Source organism: Globicephala melas, chromosome 14, assembly GCF_963455315.2.
Source record: "Globicephala melas chromosome 14, mGloMel1.2, whole genome shotgun sequence".
NCBI lineage: Eukaryota > Metazoa > Chordata > Mammalia > Artiodactyla > Delphinidae > Globicephala > Globicephala melas.
Window position 1 is genome coordinate 78,941,760 of NC_083327.1, and position 25,142 is coordinate 78,966,901.

Consider the following 25,142-nt stretch of genomic DNA (forward strand, 5'->3'; position numbering starts at 1 on the left):
TGCCATACATAGTGTAGTCCTTGTGCTAAATTTAAAATGTTCTCAAGAGCTTGGAGCCCATTTTGTGGAGCTGCAGGCTTGGAATAGGCCTGGAAATTCAAGGGTTTCTTTGGTCTTGGGGTGGTGGGCTTCCCCGCTGGGCAAAAATAAGGAGCTTAAATTTTCTGGCTTCTTCCTCCTGGGTTGTCCCTCCAATTTTTGGTCTGTGATGACAATGTGGTACATTTGTTACAGTTGATCAAGTGATCAACCTATTTTGATACATTATTATTAACTGAAGTACATAGTTTATATTATGAGTCACTCTTTCTGTTGAAGTGTTGTATGGGTTTTGACAAATGCATAATGTTCCAATGTTTGAGCACCTTCAATTTAGAATCAGTCTATCATCAGTGCTACTGGTATTGTAGAGCCTGGAATAGAAGTTAGGAAGACTTTGTACAAAGAACTTGGAGTCTAAAAAGTTTTCTATAAACTAAGGTACAAGTAAACTGCCCGCTCAGTAGACTGTGAATTAATGGAATATTATGTGCTTTGAGGGCTTGATGGAAAAGTATTAAAAGAACAATAATAACTGACATTTGGGTTGTGTTTGACATAATTGTCTCATCTGACCATTCATTCATTCAGCATTTACTGAACCCCTTCTAGGTTTCAAGAGCCTTATAACAACTCTCAGGGGGAGGTAATGCATCTCCACTGTGGAGGTGAGAAAACGGATGAGCGCGAGGGGTAACTTGAACCCATGCGTCTGGTTCTCAGTACAGAGCCCTTTCCAGCAGGCCACACTGCAGCCTGGTGGGAAAAGCTGTTTTTCAGGCAGCTAGAGACCCTTCTCGGGATGCTCTTAGCTCAGCCTTCTTAATTAAAGGGATAACAGTAGCACAGGAGGGTGGGTTGAGGTTGGAACCTCAGAAAACTCTCCATGTTGTTAAGATGAATGTGGATATCCGTCGAAGCGTTACCGTCGGGGAAGCACTACAAACTATTTTTCTTTGCCAGACGTTTCCCATACCTGTCTAATGCATGTTCCAGGATTTTTATTTTTAAACTGCATCTCCGTTTCTGGATTTTGCACCTCCATCCCACCCATCCCAGATTTAAATGAGTAGTAGGAGGCCAGTTCACTCTTGCGGAGTTAATCTCACCTGGCCTCTGGTGTCATGTTACCCAGGGAGGCAATTAGACCTGACTATATGGTGGGAAGATGTTCAGTGGAAGGTTACTAGTCTTAATAAAACCCAAGTTAATTAAAAACTTCTCATGGCTCATTATTATTTGAGCATACTATGTGGTCTATTTTCATTTAATGATTTTTAAAGTTGTTTCATGTTTTTAAGATTCCCCCCACGCCCCATTATCAGAGAGGGCAGGATAAACTATTCATGGTAACCAGGAAGAGGAAAAGATAGTAATAGTATGTATAAGGCATTTCATAGACCTATTCAGTGCTTTCTTGTATTTTTATTTTGTATTCTTTTATTTTGTACCTTTTTTAGTCCCTCTTTTGCACATTTCCTTGTAAAACAGAGTAGCTCTTTCCATAATCTGACTACCCTGGTGGCCGTTTGTGCGCAGGAGCACGGATCTGTGCACTTTTAGGAAAAACACATTTAAATGTGTGCACTGTACTGGCTTCACCTCCTTCTTTTTAAAAAGCAGTTAGTTTACTTTCTCGTGCATTCCTCTGTTCAGTTGATAAGGAAATGTTTTTCAAGGCCAAGCAACTAGGCTATGAGATTATGTGTTTGTCAAGAGGCACACATACCTTCCCTCAAGGCAGCTGGTACTTGAGTGGGTAGAATTGATTGCCATTGACATTCCTTAGCTTCATAAGGTCCTGGAAATGGCATTGGCCTTGAATTCTACTGACCTCTCCTGTGACTGTAGGCCTTAGTTTTTCCCACCTCAAAAACGGGTCAAATGAAGCCAGCTGACAGGAATGGTTTCTAATGAAGGAACTGACACTGATAATTAAGTGTTGGAGACTTTTTATTTTACATGCAGGAGGACTTTTGAAATTCCATTTCCTCTATTTAGAATTTGTGATAATTCATATGGGGCCTGGGAAGACTGAGACATTTCAGTTTTTTGTAGATTGTAAATGAAATAGGACAAACATGATCCATAGGGAAGTATAGGAAATAGTTAAAAGAGCAAACTGTTCTTCAAACTCCTGAAGTTTGCTTACCCTCTGAAATTGAACGTAATAAGCCTGATTGTATTTTTTAAATACATAATTAAAGCTTCCCTTTTATTTAATTCAAATGGGTGAGGCTTTACTGAGTATTGCAGGGTTCCCTGGATATGATTCTTTTTAGCAAATATAACATCTAGGTTAGATTGGGATGGAGTATTCTGACTTGTAAATATTGGTGGAAGTCTGAAGAGACTTGAAAGCGTTCACTTGTTATGTCTGAGGTTCTTTGACATAGGATAGTGGCAAAGTCTCCGTTTTGTAAATCAGGAGAATGACTTCCAATCTGCAGGTTAACTTTTGAGAAATACAGCTTCTAAGTTGCTGAGCCTGTCTAAACTCTAGGTATTCCGAGTGCCGTCTGTGGATTTGCAGGATGGCATCACCTAGGAGCTCATTAGAAATGCAGAGTCTCAGGCCCCACCCTGACGTGCAGACTCGAAATCTGCGCTTACTAAGACCCCCAGCAATCTGTGTGCAGGTCCAGCAATCTCTATGCAGGTCAAGTTTCAGAGCGCCAGCCCAGGCACCTCGAGCCCAACCTGGCAGACCTTTGAGGTAAGCTGGGTCTGAACTTGTCCCATCCAAGGCACTGGCTTCTTTCACCTGAGTTGTAACAGACACATGTCTTTTGCTGAAAACAAATCCACTTCTTCATATCAAACAACACATTCACTGAAATAATTTCTGTAGATGTTTGAGAGGCAACCACTGTGTGATATATTTAAACTCACTTTGTTCTGCTGAAAATATGTTGTAAAGAGTTCTGAACAGGGGAAAAAAGCAAACCTTCAAGGGAGACTGCCGCTGACAGAATGACAGACGGTGGAGGTGAGGATTTTTGTTGAACATTAAGGATTTATCTGTTTATTAGGTAGGAAGGGTAAAGATATGGTGGAGATGTTATCCAGCCCCAGCGAAAGTAAACATTGAGTCCAACGAGGTCAAACTGAAGCATAATCACTGCCCTATTTTCTTCTAGCACAATTTTGAATTACAAGGGAAAAGAAAAGGCAGACAGGGAAAGAACAGGGTGAGCAGCCTTTCTGAGGCTGACCCATTCTGTCCACCCAAGATCTGTGCCGAACACCTAATTAACAGAGTCAGAAAGCAAAACTGGTGCTTTATTTCTGCTGTGGACAAACAGCTAGTTACAAAGCCTTTATGCAGGACCTTGTTAAATCTGTTCCAGGCCCAAGGCCCAGAAATACCACCACAAGCAGCGATTTTTAGTAAAGAGGGGATATATTTGTAGGAGATTTGATTAATTATTAAATATGCAAACCCTAAACCAGTAGTCATCATTGGCCATCTCTTGTGAACCTCCCATGTCCAGTCCATCACCATGTCCTGTGAATTTCACCAAGTAAATATCTGTCACATACACCCTTTCTCTGCATTTCACGGGCCCAGGCCCAGCTTTCTTCAGCTCTCGCTGGGACCACTGCAAAGTCTAGCTCACCCCCTTCTGTCCCCACCAACCCCATCCACTTCACTCTTTAAGGTCTAGCCACACTATAGCTAGAGGGATCTTTTCATATGAACTCTGAAATCACATTGTTCTTAATTTAAAAGAAGGAGGCATTATTTTTATCGGGATTACATTACATTTATAGATTGATGTAGGAAGAATCAACATAGTTGTGTTGTTGAATCTTCCTGTCCAGGAACAGACTTTTCAAGTCTTCTTTCGTGTCTTCCAGCTTAATTTAAATTCTGTTCATATGGATCTTGTCCAATTCTTGTTACATTTATTCTTAAGATTTTCACTCTGTTGTTCCTATTATAAATGGAGGCCTTTGCTTCCAGTACCTCTTCTATCTGGTCATTGTTTGTCTACAATCAAGTTTTTGCTCCTGCCATCTTACTGAACTGTCTCATGGTTTGAATAGTTTCTTAGTGGATTCTTCGGGGGTTTTAGCTGTATGAGAATATCACATGCAAATAGTGACACTCTTACCTCTCTTTTCCTGATTTTTTAAATCTCTGATTTCTTTCTCCCACTCAGGTACGTTGGCCAGCTTCTCAGAGACCAGTGATAGTGGACATTCTGTCTTATTCCTGAGTATTGAAATGCTACTAGTGTTCCCATTCTAAATGCGGATTTTCAGGTCAAGATAGCTATATTTTATCATGTTAGGGAAGTATCCATTATTACTTCATTAATGAAGAATTTTTACAGGGTGGTTTTAAAAATTCTGACCTGATTATGTCACTCCCCCGCTTTTTATTGCTCCGAGGAGGAAACTGTTCTCACCTGTGTCCCAAGGGCCTGGTGCCCCTCAGCCTCATCTAGCCAGATGCTTCTAGAGAATGCCTTGCCCCTTCCAAACTTAGGACGCTTGGACACCTGTTTCTTCTGCCCGTAAGGCTCACTGCTCCACCTCTCTCACCCCAGATGTCTTTGCCTGAACAGCTCCTATGATCTTTCTGAGCTCGTCTCAGTAGTCACTCTCTCAGGGAAGCCTCCTTGATTCCTCAGCCAGAGTGGTTGTCCCCCTAGTGCCCTGCCCCCTTCCTGGAGAGCCAGACAGAGTCAGGTCATGAGGTGCCTCGGGCGGTGAGTCCCAGGTGGCCAGACCAGGGGTAGAAGGTCAGGAGGAGGCCATCACGCGGGTTCACGTTCTAATGATGAGACCTGGGCGTCAGGTGATGGTCCCGGGGGTGGGAAGGAGGGAACAGACGTGAGAGACGGTGTGGAGGTAGGGGCTTACGGCTCGACCACTGAATGGAGGCAGAGGTGGGGACAGGAAAGGGACATCTAGGTGTGCCCTGAGGTCACCTCTTGCGTGATCTGATGCCACGCGCTGAGATGGGGATTGGACATTCATCCAGCAAGCGTTTACGGAACGGCTTCAGTGTGCCAGGCGCTGTGCCAGGCTCTCAGTTTTCAATGTGACATGACGGACACGGAGCTGTGGACCTGCTGAGTTGGGGGGACCTATAGGGCACCCGAGGCGGGGAGGAGTAAGGCGTGTCTCTGGGTCTGTGGGTCTGGAGCTGGGGGGAGGGCTTGGCTGGGGAGTCATCTGCTGCGGGTTAGGATGGGGAGAACCCAAGGAGCATGTCAAAGAGCCAATCAGAGAATTTTGGAGGAAAACAACTTTTCATGTGAGGGAGGAGCAGAGCCTGCAAAGGAGTCTGGAAGGAATGATGATGAGAGAAGAGGAAAACGAAGGGGATGGGGACCTGGGAACCAGGAGGAGGGCATTCCACGGAGCGGGAAGTGGAGCCCAGAGTCAAGTCCTACAGAGGGGCGAGCGAGGAAAGGGGCGGAAGGGTCACTGTGCTGGCAGCTGGGAGGTCACCGGTACCCTCAGCAAGAGCATTTTCAGTGGAAGTGGGGACGTCCTTGTAGGGGTGAAGAGTAACAGCTGGGGGCTGAGGGGTGGGGGGTGGGGGCTGCAGTTCCTACTCATCTGACGGCAGGAGGAGGCTCAGACAGCATCCCGAGGAGAAGGTAGCAGAGTCAGTGTAGAGGAAAAGCTGGAACAAGTGGGTGAAGGAGGGAAGAGCTGGACAGCAGGGGCCCCAGGGAGGATGCAGGGAGGGGAGGAAGGCGTCCAATGCAGGAGGTGGGGAGTATTAGCTTTGTCTGGGGAGGGCCACCCCTGCGCGGAGACAGGAGGAAAGGGAGACAGGAGAGAGGACGGTGGAAGGGCAGCTGAGGGTGTTCTCACCTCATGGCCCTGACTTTCTTGGTGTTGTCAGAGGCCAAGTGAGAAGAGCTGTGAGGGTTGAGGGTTCCACGTTGCGAAGTGTCCCTTAGTGAAATAGGGAGGGAATTTTCCAAAGGCATGGCAGGATTCCTGGGCCTCTGGGATTGGAGACCGCTCACGTTTGGGGGAATCTGCTCCCTGCTCTGGTTTTCCCCAGCAGGGGCTAGGAGCGTGGAGCTGTGTAGATGGAGATGGTTGGCTCGATTCATTCAGGGATGGACTATTTAGCAGAGAAAATGCAGGACCGGGAGGCTGGAAAGCCAAAGACGATGGCTAGAGAGAAACCAAAGTGATGAAGCGTGTGGTCTGGGCCAGCAGAGGGAGGTGAGGAGAATAGAGGGGTCCACAGGCCTGGGGAGTGTGTATGTTGAGATATCAGAATGAGAGCTGAATTGGAGTACACTTCAGAGAGAGCAGATGTACCAGGGTTATTAATCCTGCAGGAGTGAGAACCAGAAATGTGATATGAAATTGACCCACCTCCCATTAGAATGTGGAAACATCTTTTTTTTTAAATTTATTTATTTCATTTATTTTATTTTTGGCTGCGTTGGGTCTTTGTTGCTACGTGTGGGCTTTCTCTAGTTGCGGTGAGCAGGGGCTACTCTTCGTTGCGGTGCGCAGGCTTCTCATTGCAGTGGCTTCTCCTGTTGCGGAGACGGGCTCTAGGTGCGCGGGCTTCAGTAGTTGTGGCGCATGGGCTTAGTTGCTCCACGGGATGTGGGATCTTCCCGGATCAGGGCTCGAACCCGTGTCCCCTGCATTGGCAGGAGGATTCTTAACCACTGCACCACCAGGGAAGCCCGGAAACATCTTTTAATCAAGATCCTGTTTTTCCTGTTATAGGCCCTGAGGACAACGCGTGGAGGGGGTGCTCTAGTCTTCCACCTTTTCTCAGTAATAGCATAAATGGTGAATCTAATAAGACACTGCCGGGAAGGGGGGAAATGTGATTAGAGGAATCCTGAGTTCTTTCCGGGGGCTTGCTCTGCCATTGATGTGCACTGTTTTCAGCGCCTTCCCAGGACAGCTGTTGGTAAGACTAAGAGACCTCTGCAAGGGTGATGTTCCAATGTGGCCAGACACTGAGAGAGCCACAGTGGGGTTGGCTTCTCCCCCCGTGTGGGCGGCAGCGCACAGAGCAGGAGGGGAGAGGGCTGCACGCCCACCACACAGCCCAGGCCTGCTCCCACTCTCTGGTGGGCCCGGCCTGGCCAGCTCTTCTGTGGTAGGAAGCCGCCAGGGAGAGTGGACTGGGTTTGCAGAGCAGGATAAAACCAGTGATCTGTGAACTGGTATCAGTCTAAAATTATCCTGTGAAAAGATAAGCTTTAATATGTGTCATTAGGTGGAATGACAAGTAATTGAGAGGGAAATTTCTCATTAAAAAAAAAATCTCTGTACAAATCAGGCCTCTTACATAAAAGAAAAGGGTGGGGGGACTTTCTCAGCTGCTCTTTACAGCGGGACCCTGAAGCTGCGGGCCAGAGGTACCCAGTGGGTGAGCGCGGGGAGAGGCCCCTCTGCCTTGCTTGCCACCTTCAGCCCAGGCTTGCCCAGGAGGAGGACGGAGGGCAGGTCTGGTGCGTGTTCACTAGTGACCTTCCCGTCGGTGCTGGGTGCTTCCTGAGGTTAATCATAGCACCTTTTAGTCATTTGTTCTGGCAAATGTTCTGTGTGTCTCCCTACATCAAGTCTCATCTCCTGACCTTAGTTGTGTCCTGACCTTGGTTGGGTCTCAACAGTCAGAGGTCTCCACGCCCAGCACTTGTTTTCCAGGAGCTGTTATTCATTGTTCTGGCCCCTGGCTTCCATTGTGCTTGAGTGACGTTCATAGTCGTGTACCTGGGTGACAGGAACAGTGAGTCACGGTTTCCCACGTCTGGTACCTTTAATTCCTTCCCTTCAAGGGGTGATGAGATTGTGTGTGTGTGCCTGAGAGCGGGGAGGGGAGAGGTGGGTGACAGCTTCAGTCGAATGACTGGAATCTAAATGAGTCTGAGTCATCTCACCCTGCGTGGTTGGTGGTAGGCAGGGAAGGAATGGGCTGGGGTTGACTAAGACCTTGAGGAGGTTTCTGAGGCTGCCTTCCTTGGGTCTGGATAATGAACACCTAGACACTGCTATCAAGACTTCTGGGTCACATTTTTCCAACTGAGAAGTGGAATCCAAAACTGGGTCATGAAATCAATTTAATAAGTTGCTGGTCAGAATTAAGAATGGAATAGAATAGAATAGAATAGAATAGAAAAGGATAGAAAATAGAGGGACTTCCCTGGCAGTCCAGTGGTTAAGACTTCACCTTCCAATGCAGGTGGTGTGGGTTCAATCCCTGGTCGGGAGCTAAGATCCCACATGCCTCGGGGCCAAAAAACCAAAACATAAAACAGAAGCAATGTTGTAACAAATTCAATAAAGACTTTAAAAATGATCCACATCAAAAAAATCTTAAAAAAAATACAGTACATCTCCTTTGGTAAAGGTTAAGTATTGTTTCGTAAAATTTTGTTTCAGTTTTGTGTGTGTGTGTGTGTGTGTGTGTGTGTTTTAGACTGTGATGTAAAAATGCATTTATTGCTATGGTTAATGGTCCCAAAAGTTTGAAAACCACTGCTCTAGATGAATTGTTGTTTTTAATGAGCTCTTTGGATAAGGATTGAGGACTATTTATTCATTTTTGTATTCCCTTGCCTCTAGCTATATGTAGCATATGTTAAGTACTTAGGTATTGATAGATGGCTATTTGTGGACGAAAAAAGGGAAGGAAAGAGAAGAAAAAGGAAGAAAGGATACAATGGAATATTACTCAGCCATAAAAAGGAACGAAATTGGGTCATTTGTAGAGACGGGGATGGATCTAGAGACTGTCATACAGAGTGAAGTAAGTCAGAAAGAGAAAAACAAATACCGTATATTAATGCATGTATGTGGAACCTAGAAAAATGGTACAGATGAACCAGTTTGCAGGGCAGAAATTGAGACACAGATGTAGAGAACAAACGTATAGACACCAAGGGGGGGAAAGTGACAGGGGTAGGGTGTGATGAATTGGGAGATTGGGATTGACATATATACACTAATATGTATAAAATGGATAACTAATAAGAACCTGCTGTATAAAAAAATAAATAAAATAAAATTCAAAAAAAAAAAAAAAAGAAAAAGGAAGAAAGGAAGGAAGGGGAAGGAAAAAGGAGGAAAGGGAGAAAACTCTGATTTCATAGACCTGAAGGGCTGGAATAAGGCAGGTCGGGGGATCATACTTCATTCCTCAAGCTCATGCCAGGATGTCAGCAACCATCTCTCTTCTCATCCTTTTTCAAAACAACTTCCTGAGTGATCTGGAAAGTGACTCAATGAAGACTCCATAAGGATGGGTAGGGTAAGCAGCTCCAAGCCAAACAGCCAAAGATCAGAATAGTAGAGGATCATCAGGGGCAAAGGAAGTGTCTGAGAAGATTCTCTTGCTGAGGGTGTATGTAATCTCTGCTGAAGACATCTTGATTGGGGAATACAGTGTATTAAGTTCCTATTGCTACTTTAACAAATTTCCACAAATGTAGCGGCTTAAAACAGCACACGTTTATTATCTTACAGTTCTAGAAGTCAGAAGTCCAAAATAGGTCTTACTGGGATAAAATCAAGATGTCGGCAGGCTGCATTCCTCCTGGAACCCCTAAGGGAGAATCTTTTTCTTGCTTTTTCCAGCGTCTGGAGGCTGCCACATTCCTTGGCTTGTGGCCCCTTCCTCTATTTTATTTGGCTGCATCAGGTCTTAGTTGCGGCGTGCGGGCTCTTTATTATGGTGCGCAACCTTCTCTCTAGTTGTGGTGTGCAGGCTCCAGAGCGTGTGGGCTCAGTAGTTGCGGCTCACAGCCTTAGTTGCCCTGCAGCAGGTGGGATTTTAGTTCCCCGACCAGGAATTGAACTGGTGTCCCCTGCATTGCAAGACCAATTGTTAACCACTGGACCACCAAGGAAGTCCCCCCTTCCTCTGTTTTCAAAGCCAGCAATATCAGACTGAGTCCTTCTCTTGCTGCCTTCTCTCGCTGCCTTCTCTCTGGTTTTCTTTTCCAATTTTCTCTTCCACTTTAAAGGACCCAGAGGTTACATCTAGGATATAACTAGATGGGATAATCTCCCTATCAGCTGATTAGCAACCTTTATTGCATCTGCAATCTTAATCCCCCTTTGCCATGTAATCTAACATATTTACAGGTTCCAGGCATTAGGATGTTGACATGATCTTGTAGGGGCCAGCATTCTGCCTACCACATATGGTTCATTCTAAGATTGCCCATCATTGGTGGCCCCTGCCAAAGCTTTTGTATTTATGTGGAGTACAGTCAGGCTGGGCATATGTGCCATGAGCATCTCACGGATGTGATAAATAGTTCCATTCATACGGAGCAGGGTAGTTGTCCCAGGGGAAAGGCTGGTCTGACAGCTGGCTTGGCTGGGTTAATTGTACAGCCGGGTTGTGGGATGCTCTTGTGTGGTACTTTGCAAAGCTGTCATAGTATTGCTGATCTACTCAGTGAAGTTGATTGTAAATAGCAGCTCTCTTCATCTGGCTCACCTACTCCCATCTGCCAGATTGTGTGTAGAACACGGGGTGAAAGGGGTGTGAGTATGGGTAGTAGTAACTGAGTGCCTGCCTCAGGCTCTGAGCAGTGTTATTTGAATTTAATCTTCAGAACAGCTGTCTGAGGTTGGTGCCATTACTGTCCCTATTTAGAGAAGAGGCAAGCAAGGCTCAGGGGGACTAGTAATTCATCCAGTAGATGACTCAACTGGTCTCAGTGGCAGGGCCTGGGTTCCAGCCCTACAGTTCTCCTCTTGGGAACCACAGAGAGGGGAGATGAGTCCCAGGCTCCTAGCCCTGGACGGGAATGTTTCTTTGTTGGGTCAACTGTGTACTCAGGTTTCCCACCTCCATAGAGGGGATGATAGTACCAGCATCTATATCCAATGCAAGGTAGTGTGTCAGTGATGGGAAAGGGTGAAGGAGTTGCTCTGTGGATGAGAATTTTGTTTTGATGACTGAGGATCAGTGACCTTAGGAGATTTTATGGGGATTAAGGAGCAAGTTTCTACATTATTACTAGTACGGGTTATGTTGAAATCTCTTAACTGTTGAGGGTATCCAGGGTTACTTCAACTCCTTAGGAAATTTAGTCTGAACTGGTGGTCACAATAAACCAAACAAGTTACTTGACGTTTTCCCTTTGGCTTTTTTTTAAATTAATTTTTATTGGAGTATAGTTGCTTTACAAAGTTGTGTTAGTTTCTAATGTACAGCAAAATGAATCAGCTATCCCTTTGGCTTTTTAAAGAAATATTCCTTTAGGGACTTCCCTGGTGGTCCAGTGGTTAAGACTGCAGGGAGCCTGGGTTCGATCCCTGGTTGGGGAACTAAGATCCTCCATGCCACGTGGTGCAGCCAAAAAAAAAAAAAAGAAAGAAAGAAAGAAAGAAAGAAAAGAAAAGAAATGTTCCTTTAATTTTTCGCCCTTGGACTCTTGGAAATGCTCAGCCAGTAACAATCTACTGAAAGGGCTCACAAGTTGGCTTTGTAGGAAGCCATGGGAAGAAGCAGAGTTCACTTGAAGTTTCTTTCTGTTTGTGGTGAAATTTGAGTTTGAGGCTTCTTGTGCTGTAATATGTTTGATTTTTTTTTTTAATTATTTATTTATTTATTTATGGCTGTGTTGGGTCTTCATTTCTGTGCGAGGGCTTTCTCTAGTTGCGGCAAATGGGGGCCACTCTTCATCGCGGTGCGCAGGCCTCTCATTATCGCGGCCTCTCTTGTTGTGGAGCACGGGCTCCAGATGCGCAGGCTCAGTAGTTGTGGCTCACGGGCCTAGTTGCTCCGCGGCATGTGGGATCTTCCCAGACCAGGGTTCAAACCCATGTCCCCTGCATTGGCAGGCAGACTCCCAACCACTGCGCCACCAGGGAAGCCCTATGTTTGATTTTTAAAGTAAATGGAAAACATTTCAGGCAAACAGAAGAACCTCGGCCTACTCATCTTTGTGTCTGCAGTACTTGACAGAGTGGATGCTCGACAACTGTGTTGCATGAATAGTCACATCATTCGTTCCTTTAGTAATAAAATAGCATTTGAGTAAGAGGCTGTGGGGGACAGAAGAGAACAGGGTAGAGCCCTTACTTCGAGGAGTTTCCTGTCTCGCAGCTGTATTTGCCCAGTGCTTTTTCTAGGGATGTGAGTGGTTGCATAGAAGGTGGAAAGCTTAAGAAAGAGTTCATAAGTCAACTGAAATTTACCTGCGTTGCTGCTTTCCTGAACAATTTATTTTCTTTGTCTGGTAGTTTCTTGGATAATTTAATTTATTAAAAAAATATTTATTTATTTGGGCTGCGCTGGATCTTAGTTGTGGGATCTTCATTGTGGCATGTGGACTTCTTAGTTGTGGCATGTGGACTCTCAGTTGCAGCATGCATGCGGGATCTAGTTCCCCGACCAGGGATCAGACCTGGGCCCCCTGTATTGGGAGCACAGAGTCCTACCCACTGGACCACCAGGGAAGTCCCTATAATTTAATTTAAATCTGACTTCCTGCGAGGTAGAATAAAAGGTGTTAAAATTGCATGGAGGCAGACCTATTTCGTACTAGAAATCTAACTAAAGCTATTTGCACGTGATTTTATGAATGGCAAAATGGCTTTCATGCCACTTAAGCCACTGACACGAGCCAAGTGTTTCAACCCATGGTGACTAATAAAGTAATGTAGAAAAATGTAGTAGGAAGAGCATCTTTTCCACGCTTCTTAAAGTTGCCATATACTCTTGACATTTAAGCATGTGCAGTTTCTCGGGACCATTTTCATGTTTTTGAATCCAGATGGTTGTTCCAAAAGGAGCACTGTCCCTGCTGATCAAGTGGGAAGTAAAGAAAAAGGTTTCCTTCTGCATTAAAATCCACTTTGGAGGGCAGTCCTACTGTTGTTGTCATGGGGCTGTAGCACCTCACCTCCAACATGCAGTGTGTCTGTTTCTAATGAAAATTTTAAATGGCCTGAGGTCACTTTTCTTTGAAAACCCTGTCATGTGCCTTAGCAGATGGCAAGTTTGCATTTGGGCATGAAATCTAGCACACTGCTGGCACGATCACTCTATTTCTTGAGACTTATTTGGGTAATAAGAATTTATAATTGAATTAAGTTGGCCCTTATACCTAATTATTTTAATTTCATGTGGGCACACGTTTGCAAGCGAAATGCCAAATACCATTGTGTGTCTTTCCTGAGCATGAAAAGAGGGTAGTTTTCTTTGAGTAATTATAGACCCCTCTTTTTTTTTTTTTTTTTTTTTTTGCGGTACGCGGGCCTCTCACTGCTGTGGCCTCTCCCGTTGCGGAGCACAGGCTCTGGACGCGCAGGCTCAGCGGCCATGGCTCACAGGCCCAGCCACTTCATGGCATGTGGGATCTTCCTAGACCAGGGCACGAACCCGTGTCCCCTGCATCAGCAGGCGGACTCTCAACCACTGCGCCACCAGGGAAGCCCATAGCCCCCTCTTGAATAATGCTTTTTATTTGCCTAAATGCAGAAACTCATAGATGTTCTGTAAATAATGGAAGGAAGAGGTTGCAAAAGTAGTAACTAAGACAAAGCCAGAGACTTAGGGCTCTCAGAGGCTGGCCTGGGGTGAGATATTCGAGAACAGCTGTCTAACTACAGCTAACTTCTGGGCAAGCCACTTAACCTCCACAGCACTATTTTGTCCGGGTTACAGTGCGGGGAGTGGACCCAGGGCCTCTTCGGCTCTAAAGACTCTTTGGTTGCATGACTGTGCTTCCAGGAAGGGCAGGTTTTGGTAATAGCAGCTGGGCAGAGTGGCGTGTGCAAACACGTGCACAGATGCACCCGCTCATGATTCAGAGCACAGCTGGTGGTCCTCAGTGACCTTGACAAGTGTCCCTTCAGAGGGAGACATTAACAAGCTGTGACATGACATGTGCTGTGAAAATGGAGGATGCTTTGATATCTTCCAGTTGGCCGGCTTGCATCTTTCCCGAGGGAGCACTGGACTTGTGGGTACAGGAAATAGCAGCGACTGGGGAAAAAGAAAAGGTCCCTCCCCTCCACGCTAGCACTTTGTTCCCGGCAATTGTATCAGTCTGTGACTGAGCCAAGTGCACGCGTCGTAAATAGCTTCAGGCCCCTGTGATGCCAGAGACAGTGCCTGGGGATGAGGTTTTCAGCGCCGTCCGCAGATGTGCTAAAGGATTTTGGAAAAACCCGCCTCCGAGATTAGACAACCTCCAACAACAAAAAGAAACTAGGAAAGGAAAACAGGATTGAATCTCACATATGATTATTTGCCGATAATTTAAAAGTAAGAGAGGCTAGCTTATGAAATGTATATTTATATATGATAGCTTTGTTATACTTTGAGTTCAGGGTCACGGAGCTGTTCTGATGCTCTGAATAGACTGAGGTGGGGGGAGTGTGGAGTCAGAGCATGGCTGATCCCCCCCGTTCCCCACCCCGCAAAGCCAGGCGAGGGCCCCCGGGAGCTGAGGCCTGCTTACGCTGGGCTGGCTGGTGTTTCATGTCAGCCTAAACCACGGCCAGAGTGGCCCTTGCGTTCCCCTTTCTTCTGTCCCGTAAGTCCCTGTGAAGACTTTATCTGATAAAATGATTTCAACTTGGTGCCACTTCCTGTTAGCTCCCTTTGTGATGCTCTTAGGTGCCCTTAAACATTGTATGTGGGTCACTGAAAGCACACTTCTATGAATCATTTAGGCTACAGTAATAGCTGCAATAGGGCTTTCTTTTACTATCCCCTGGGTACTTTCAAAATAGATCTTTCACCCAGTTTTATTCAGTTTATCAAATTTTGGTCCGTGTGGATCAGGCCACATGAAGATATACATTCAACAAGCTTTACATGATATAGGGAAGAGCCAGGTTACCAAAAAAAAAGGGCTCCGGCCTCCTCCCTTCATTTATAGTTCCCTGGAGCCATGTGCTTGATGAAACTGGACCTGCTCCACAGCAGAGAGAATCCTTGTGACATGTTTCGTAAGAGGCCTGCAGGGTTGGCTGCAGTCTTGGGAGAGTGGACCTACTCGGAGTTTCCATTCCTGGGCTGCCAGCAAAGCCTTTAGAGCATGAGCTTCCTGGGTTTCTCCAGAGGCTTATTTGTTTTGACCTTCACACAAAGACATAATGCAAGTTGTTCTGCATTATCACTGAGCAGAGGATCTCTGCCCTGGTGCTTGTAAAGTTCGTGCTCACCTGGGAAGGAGTTGCCGAATCAAGTCTTCCAGGTGGTCTATACATTTATCCCTCTTAATTCTCATACTGCTTTTAAGAACTTTACAGATGGGGGAGCTAAGGATCTGTAAAGTCACCTTAGGTAGCAAGAGGTAGGTCTAGGATGTGACTACATACCCCTTGTTCGTGGGAAGCTTGCCTCCTAATCCAGGGAGATTAGGTAAGTATGTAAATCGGGGAAGATGCTAGCACATGTGGAGATGTGAGTGAGAGAGGGAGAGAAGGGGGTGTTTCAGAAGCTTTCACGGGGTAGGTGACATTGGGATGAACCGTGGGGAAAGGCAAGGGCCTAGACAGGTATGTGCTTTCTTGGCCAGTGTCTGACTCTGGCATTAGACCGTGAGCTCAGTAGGCAGTCCCCCTGCCCCATTCCTTTTTTCCGTCTCTGCACTGTATCCCAAGGGCCGGGTGGTGTGGCAGAGGGCCTGGCACACGCGGGTATGCGGTCCACATGTGAATGGGCAGTTGGCATGGATGTAGACGTGGAGGGTGTCTTAGGCAGGGAGAATAGCACAGGTGTGAAGAACGGGACAGAGTCTGGTTTATTCTTCCTGGTATCTTGGGCAAGGAGAGGGTACAAGGAGTATCCGATAAGGCAGGGCAAGGGCTAAAGTGTCTCTAGAGGCTGGTCCTCAGAGTCCTGCCAGGGGTTGGTTAGCAGTGGAAGAAATTCTCCGCTTCTTCCTTAGTCAGCAAATGGAGATAATGAAGGACAACCTCTTGAGATTGTTTGGAAGATTAAGTAACACAAGATCTGACTCACAGTAAGGAATGTGCTTGACTGCAGTTCACTATTACTGCTGTTCTTAATTCACTAGCCATAGAGAAAGTGTTGCTTTCTTTGGGGAAGCGATGTGATTGGGGCTGAGCTTTTAGGTAAATAAATCTGGCAGCAGTAGGATGGTTTGGAGTAGAGGCAGAGACCCCACAGGGATGCAAAGATGAGTTACTAGGCACTGGAGTGGCCCGCCCAGGTGAGGAGTCACGAGGACTTGAACTGGGGGTTCTGGGAAGAATGTAGTGGTGGGTACAGGTGCCCGAGACCTCATGGAGGCTGAGTCTATAGGACTTGGTGACTCACTAAAGGAAAGGGCGAAGGTTGGAATCTGAGTCCCTAGGGGAATGACGATCTATTCATGGCAAGAGAGGAGCGAGGCAGGTTTGTTTTGGACAGGTGATGTGTTCCGTTTGGGTTGTGTTGGTTCCGTGGTGCCTGTGGACTTTGCAGATCTAGAAGTTCCAGCGAGTTAGTAGATGCCATTCTAGAACTCTGGAGGGAGGGTCGGGCAGGTGAGTCCACAGGGAAATCGCCTGCACAGAGCCAATGTGGGGGGGGGGGGCTGAGGACAGGTCTGAGCTCCTGAGAAGGGGCTGGAGTGGCAGGTGGCAGGGACGGGGGAACAGAAGAGGCTGAGAAAGGGCAGAGGGCTGTGGTTGTGCCTGTGACATGGTGACAACAACTGGCCCTGCGTATGTGGCCCCGACCGATGACCACTGGTCTTCCCAATGCAACCCAGGCCTTTCCCATAATTAGAGTGGCCTACGAGAGGGCTGGGGAGCCTGGGGTGCTGCATCGGGAACCCCACTAAGTGCCTTTTGCTGAAGGTTCATTGTTTTCTGGTCACACGAAGCTTTATACTGGACAGCACATTTTCACTTTCAGATGGCATCCACACAGACAATGCGGGACACCGAATTAGGCTAATGGATGTGTTCTTCCTTCCTTAAGGAGGCCACGTCCCCTCAAGAGGATACTTAGATTCTCTTTATAGAGGCGTTCTGTGCTCTGAGCAATGCTCACGGGCCTCCTGGACAGGCCTTCATTCTGTTCTCGCCCCAGCCTTGAATGGGTTTGTCTTTGCAGTGAGATTTAGGTTCTTAATATTTTTAAAAGGAGGTAATGAGCCCCCCTCCCAGAAAAATTCCTGTTTGTGCCTATATACAGTGCTTGGGTCAATCCAGTGGGCTCTTGGAGCCCCTGAAGACCCCAGTTTAAGAATCTTTCCCTTAAAGACTCAGTCTCAGCATTTCATTATCACTAGTAGAATGACCTTCTGTGTCAGGGTAAGATACATTCAAATGTGCATTATTGTCGGCTACTGGCTCTTCTAGACAATTACAGAGTTGATTGGAGGGGGTAATAAATGTGTATATTGAAAACTGGGGAAAACAGTCCTGTGAATGCTACGATTCTCTCTTCCCCATATGAAATTACGGGGTCGCGTAGGCCAGATTTTTGCAGGAGAAGGAAAGCACAGGTTGACTGAATTAATAGACCTCAGTGTTTCTCTGGGATGGTACAGTAAAAAAAAATACAGCCAGGTCTAATTTCTCTTTAGTTTATAAATTATTTGATTTTCTAAATAGGGATTAAGCTAGTTAAAAGTTATGTGTACTGAACTATTGTATAATTTTTATTAAAGTAAAATATATGTAACATAAAATTTACCATTTCAAGCAGTTTAAAGGGTACAGTTCAGTGACATTAAGGATTGCATATAGTTTTGATTCTATTGTGAAAAATTTCTAAATCTTCAGAAAGATATGAGAAAGTGGAAAGAGTATAAGAACGTATTTACCCGGAAAAAATAGACTTCTTGAACTGAATGCTAAGATGTCACAAATTTGGGCTTCCCTGGGCAAGAGGAAAGCAAGGAATTAAGATAAGAATGCTTATGGGAAGTTCTCAAAGATTCTAGAAATAGGATTAGTTTTTTTGTATGGAATGAGTTTTTTTTTTTTTTTTTTTTTTTAACCAGAGGAGTAAGGAAATCTCTAAGGTAGCCGAGTGAAGAGCATTTTAGAGATGGTAGGATTAAAATCTGGGCTTTGAGTTGCAGTTGGAAGTATGGAAAATCAGTGAAACTCTTGAAAACATATGTCAGCTGTAGAGAAATCTCTGTATTTTTCATCAGCTGAAGTAAACAAATTATCTTCACGTTTATCCACAGTACAGCACGATGCTAAAATCCCGTGTGAATTTGCAAATGTGAGGCTCACCACAGTAACATCTATATTAAACTTCACATTCTAACGTTGTTAGTAAAAGATGCTTGTGCCTTTGTGAAAGGCCTTTCTCAGGGAATAAAGTGATAGTTTCCCTTCTGCTCTACCACAGGATATTCCTCCCTTATCCCAGGCATTGTTTTTGAAATCCAAAAGTCTGGATGTCATATTAGAAGCAGCCAAAATATTGGTGTTGGTATCAGGAAGCTGGAATACTATTTCCAAAAGCAGTTTGAGCCAAAGTTATGGAATTTATGGATGTATTTGGCTCAGGGGGATAGTAGGGGATGCATTGGCCAAATATATTTTATAAGTGATAAATTCAAGATATTGTCCAGACGGTAGTGAGTTCCAGGAGCTGAATTCATCTAGAACTGGGCATTCATGCTGAGTTAGCTGCTTCACCTCTCAAAGAATCATATTGCCAACAGAGAGTCTTCACTGCAGTGAATTACGAGGGTCAGGGAGCACCCTATCACTTAGGGTTGGTACAGTTCCACATCTAAAGAAACGTTGTCATTTGCCCATTTAAATGGAGCCATTTACACCTCTTATTCCCTGCTAAATTTTTCCTTTCTTCATTTGTAAAACATCTTAGGGCCCTTAAGGAAACGTCAACTACAATTGCAGAGCACTAGAAATTATTTTTAAGAATTTGTAGGAGATATGAGAAGATTTGTAAGATTGGAGAGGGACTGATTCTAAGGTATCTCTTTTTAAAAAGAAAAGGAGAACTCCCCATGGGTATTGATTTATGGTCTAACTTTACTGGGGAAGGCATCAAGTTACATAAGTAAGCCATCTGCACACAGGGGCCTGAGACTTACCACCCGGACTCCAGGAAGAGGTGAAGGTACCAGCCTAACCCGGTGTCTCCATAGGAGAGACACGTGGAGCTTCCCCACTCAGAAAATGCTCCTCACTGGACTAAGCCCTGCGGAAGGGACAGGAAAGTGAAAGCAGGATTCTTTCCTAGTCCCGCATAGAGCCTACAAAAAGACAAAGTAGTAGTGCATGACCAGTAGAATAACGAAAGCTAAAATCCCTTGGGATCCAACAGAGCCGTGTGGGAAGGGGAGTAGCAGCCATCTACTTGGGGTTCACGTGGTCCTTCTAGTTTTCAGAGAGGAGCAGTGGTCAGGAGCCCGAGCTCAGGAGCCCGAGCTCTCCATCCAGGCTTCCTGGGTTCAAATCCCAGGCCTACCACTTACCAGCTGTGTGACCTCAGGTGAACTGCGTACCTCAATGCAGATAAAAATAGGACACACCTAAGAGGGTTACTGAAGGATTAAATCAGGTAAAAAATGTGAAGTGCCCTGGTCACAGTGTGTAGCATGTAAATATTTGCTATAATTATAATTATTTTGTAACCTCATCATGTTCATCAAGAAATCCTGACTTCATGGGCTTACTTGGTGGCGCAGTGGTTGAGAGTCCGCCTGCCGATGCAGGGGACATGGGTTGGTGCCCCGGTCCGGGAAGATCCCACATGCTGCAGAGCGGCTGGGCCCGTGAGCCATGGCCGCTGAGCCTGCGCGTCCGGAGCCTGTGCTCTGCAACGGAAGAGGCCACAACAGTGAGAGGCCTGCGTACCGCAAAAAAAAAAAGAAATCCTGACTTCCTACCTAAGGCCCCTGTTGCTAGGAGTGTGTTTAGCTTATTGATCTTCAGAGTTCAGGGGCTTCTTCCAGGGAACCTCTGCAAAGCTTGTGCCACGTGGATTGAGGGGCCTACAAGACTAGCTGTCACCCTGAGGGTTCTGAAATTTCAACACGAGTATTTATAGAGTGTTCACTCCCCCAAATGCCACATTTGCCAAATATTGGTTATTTTATTTCTTGAGGGATATTTCCTCATGCCTCAGATTTGCACAAAGGAAGAACTATCTGAGCAGGCAGTCTGCATCAGAGTAAGGGAGACGGTGCCCTTCTTTCTCCCTCTATCCCTCTCTGCACGCGGTGTGATGTGCTGGGTGAGCGAGAGTCTGGTTTCTAGCATTATCCTAATTGACAGATGTGTGACCCAGGGCAAGTTATCTAACTTCCCTAAGACTTAGTTTCCTTATCTGTGCAATGGGCTGATAATGATGTTAACCTCATAAAATGTGATGATTAAAAAAAGATGAAGCTTCTGTAAGAAGTTATCATTGGGGGAAACTGGGTGAAGAGTACACAGGACCTCCCTGGACTATTTTTGCAACTTCCTGTGAATCTATAATTATTTGGAAATAAAAAGTTTAAAAAAATAGAAAATCATGCAAAAAGCTTAGCATTGTTCTTGGTCCACAAGTGCTAAGAAATTTGTTGAGTGTGCATATACATTTATCGAGTTCAGATGTACTCTGCTAAATATTTTCTACGTATTAACTCATTTCATCCTCAGGACATCCCTATGTGCAGGTCCTGGGGTTACCCCCATTTTGCAGATAGGGAATCTGAGTGAAGGGAAGAGTGGGCCACTTCCCCTGGACGACTTCCAAGGTTGCCCTGATGTGAGTGGTGGAGCTGGTGGTCGGCCGCGGAGCCCAGGCATCTGCCACTGTGCTGTGTGCCTCTCCCAGAGCCCCTCCTGTCTTCTGATGGTGGTGAAGCCCTCGATATCAGGAGCTGTGTGCACCTCTTTCGTTTGTAGTTCATGCAGGAGAAGAGAACACTTTTACGTGACCTAGGATTTGAAAGTGCACTCATGGCTAGTGGTACTTAATATATTTTTGGTAACCTGGATGAAATAAAGGTGAGCATGTTTATAACATTTACATATAACACCATGGTGGATTTGTTAGTATTGTGAAAGATGAGAGTAGAGTTCAAAGTGGCCTTGAAAATTATGTATTAGAAATTCTTAATCAAAACAACAGAGGCTTGACCGAGACTAGTTCAAATACAACTGCTACATGGGATGGGGAGAGACTGGCACGGTCACAGATATGCTCTGAGAGGTCGGGCCATCTTGCTGGATGCCAATGAAGTACTGTGGGGTTTCCTTGAAACAAATGTACTCAGTATATTAATAGCAGCGTGACAAGGCCAGATCGGGGAGTTATCTTCCCTGTGGCCATTATCAGGCTCTTATCAGAATATTATGTTCGGTTTTGTTATTCAGTTTCAAAGGTGACATGAAATTGTCCAGAGCAGAGCAGTAAAAGTGATTGCGGAGGCTGTTGTAGCCATGGCAACGGGGAACCTAAAAGATGGTGACCCGCGGGCTTGCTCTTCCTCGAGGTGTGTGAGGGTTTCTTCTTTTCCAATTAGTGGCTTGAACTTTTCTTTAAAGAGCATCTTATTGCTGAGTTACAGTCACCTTGAAGTTTGGACTCAGAAAGAGCCTTCTTGTTTCTCAGCCGTTGACCAGGCTGTTCTGTGTGTAGAGGGCCTGGGTCGTCTTAGAGAGTCATCTCTAGTAGCCCCTGTGGTGTTCACCAATGCCCATGGTCATCGTCAGGTCTGATCACTATTATTATTATTGTCCCTGCTTTATAAATGTGGAAATGGGTTCTCAGGTGCACTCCAGATGGGCCTCCCTTCTCCACACTGTCTTCCAGTGATTTAACACTGAGACGTCCTCCATTCCCAACTCTGGGGAGTGATGGCCCTTGGCATTCCCCCTGTTGCGTTCACTCTGCTTCATCCTACATTAGAGAACGTGCGTGTGAATGCGACTGGACATCATCACAGCCTCCAAGGCTGCCTTGCATCCAGGCCCCTATCATCATTACCTCCTGATGGGTCTCCCCGCTCCCCCAACCCCATCTCCAGCCCCGTTCTCAGCACAGCGACGAGAGCGATCTTTTAAAACAAAAGTCGGATCATGTCGTGCCTCTGCTCAGAATCGTCAGAGCCCTTACGGTGTCTGGGAGTTCTGTGTGAGCTTACGTGACGGAGTTGCCCCAGGTGGCCTCAGCCCCCCACCCCCTCCCATTCCCATTTGCTCCAGCCACCCTGGCTTCCCAGCTGCTCCCCAGCACCCAGCCACTCTCCCTCGGGGTCCGGGCACTTGCTTTTCCCTTCGTTGGGAAGTCTTTTCCCCAGCGCTGTACACACGGCTTATTCCCTGTCTTCCTTCAGGGGTTCAGTCAAATGTCACCTCCTGTTGCATCTCCACCCCTTGGCTGCCCTGCCTGAAGTGGAGATCCCCCTACACTTCCTAGCCCTTTCCCTACTTATTTTGAATCCTTTCTTCTGATCACTGTCTAATATAATATATGCCTTACTTTTTAATCTTATTACCTCTTTCCATTAAAATGTATGCTTCTCAAGGGCAGAAGTTTAAAAATCTCTCTTATTCTCGACTGAATCTTCAGTATCAAGAATGGGACCTTGATGCAGTAGGTGCTCAATAAATATTTGTTGAGTAAATGATTAGTAATATTGTTCATAATCAGTATAAGTCCCCTGAGGGCAGCTTCATGGATGGTTAATGAGATGCACCCATTTTTGTATCTCCTGCAGAAGCTGGCACCCTGCCTGGCATGCAGTATGTCCTCAGTGAATATTTGGTCCCTGCAAACAGGGCAAAGAGTCTCCAGGTTGGGAAGTTGACCTGTTTGCAGGGAGAGAACTGGGCCATTGACTTATTGGAGTCTTTTCTGGTTCCAGGGTCTTTGACCATTTCAGTGCCAACCCAGAGTGAACCTAACACACAGTTCCTAGGTTTCTGTTTCTGCCCCTTTTTTTGTGTGTCTGGAATAGTTTTGTGTCTTCGAGTAAGTTGCTAGTGGAAGTTGGAAAGAGGGGCCTAGCAAAACTTTTAGAAGGTGGAGATCATGGCAGAGGTGGAAAATAGATGCAGCATTTTGTCTGGAAGGATCACGTAGGGCTCGGATCTTTCTGGCTTTGCAGCAGGGGAGGAAAGGGGGGGTCCCTGTGTTAATTTCTCTCTGACAAGCACACGTAAATCTAGACACAGCCTCCTATATAAAAAAGTAAAGCGTAAAAGAAGAAAAACACGTTTCCATTCTTGTGTGTATGTGTGTATGTGTGTGTGTGTGTTATTTCCATACAGAAAAGTCCCCATGTTTCATGGAAATCTATGTTCAAAACACGTATGCACTTTATCTCCTTCTCCCTCATACGTAGGATTTAATTAGGAGATAAGGTCCCTCAGTATCTCAACCACAGTAGTTTATTAATGTAGAACATTGGGAGAAGTAAAATTGTTAAATGAAAAATAAGATGAAGCAGCTCTACTTGAGGACCATGGGTACAGAACTAATAAAACTCAATAATATATGTTGAATTCATACTCAATGCCAGGATCTGTGCCTGGAGCTTTATGTGCTTTTCTCGTTTATTCCTTGTGGAAAGCCAGTGAGGTAGATGCTCTTACTGATGTAGAAACTGAGGCTTGGAGAGGTGTTTTTTTGTTTTTTTTTTAATTATTTATTTTTTGTCTGCGTCTGGTCTTCATTGCTGCACGCGGGCTTTCTCTAGTTGTGGCAAGCGGGGGCTACTCTTCGTTGCGGTGCACGGGCTTCTCATTGCGGTGGCGTCTCTTGTTGTGGAGCATGGGCTCTAGGCACGCAGGCTTCAGTAGTTGTGGCATGTGGGCTCAGTAGTTGTGGCTTGCGGGCTCTAGAGCACAGGCTCAATAGTTGTGGGGCACGGGCTTAGTTGCTCCGCGGCATGTGGGATCTTCCCGGACCAAGGCTGGAACCCGTGACCCCTGCATTGGCAGGCGGATTCTTAACCACTGCGCCACCAGGAAAGTCCCTTGGAGAGGTCTTTGTTCAAGGTCATACAGACACTGAGTAGTAGCACTACGTGTTCAAAGCTGGCTGTCTGACTTTAGAGGCTGTGTTCGTACTTACTGCACTACGCTGCTTCCCCAGTATGTAGGGAAAAGACATGTAGTGATGTGGAAAGTATTTTGCATTTATCACCTCTCCCTGGCCTGCTTCACGACTCTGTACACCTAAACACACACAGCTAGAGTACCATTTACTTTGCAAAAAATGGAAATAACCTTTGATTATAGTGAAATTTACATAGCTTACAGCAACAGATTAGCCTAGTACAGTTCCTGGCATGCAGTGGTGCCTAGTAAATACTTATGGAATGAATTTTTTCATGAACAAGCTTTGATAATGGTGAATACCAGAATGTCCAGATTAAACTGGAAACGAAGCTCAGATAATCCAGTTCTACTCAGCACAAACTGGCCCAAATAATCCAGCAGTGCACCTGTTTAAAGAATATTTCAGATCCAACTGTTTAGTAATAAACGCCATCAGTTACTGATAATCATTAGTCCTGGTGACCATCCAGTTTTCTGTGTGACTGAAAATAGTTCAAGCATGTTGAGTGTCACTGTTGGTCCCCTGGGCCCTTCCAGCGAGCCACATAGCGGGACATGTGCAAGGAAGGTGAAGATCAAACCCACTAGTTATGTGTCTCTGATGACTTAGGCCAATGTGTTAGCCTTGCTACTGTAACACACAGTTCCGGAAGTCCAATGGTTTTCAAGAGTGAATGTTTATTTCTTGCTCCCGTAACTCAGAGCTGCCCTTTGGGTTGCAGGTCCCCAGGTGGGTTTTCTCATTCCAGGAGTAGCATTTGTCTGGACAGATTGTTCTTACGGCACAAGGCAGAAGCAGGGTGCCACACAGAACCACAGCATTGAACTTAAAGCTCCTCTTCTGAGGTGGCCAGTGCCACATTTGTTTGCATTCTGTTGGCCAAAACGAGTTTCATGGCTGGTCTGGACAGTGGGGCTGGAGGTGTACTCTGGCTACCAGGACACATTGCAGGTTGAGTGACAAGGGCATGTGGTGTGCAGTCTTCCTGGGGATGGGGACAGTGGAAGGCGTGGTCTATCCTGGAGAAGCTGCCAGTCTGCACCTTGTCTTTGCCCGCGTCAGGGGGGGAGGTCTGCACGATGTCACCACCGTGGTTTAGATATTTGATCTTGATTTGCAA

The 25,142-nt window shown here is 45.8% G+C and overlaps 1 protein-coding gene across 4 annotated transcripts in view; it reads left to right on the forward strand.

Moving 5' to 3' along the window:
- ZDHHC14 (zinc finger DHHC-type palmitoyltransferase 14) overlaps window positions 1–25,142 on the forward strand; it is a 276,877-nt gene that overhangs the window by 48,888 nt on the left and 202,847 nt on the right. The gene's annotated exons all lie outside the window — the stretch shown is intronic.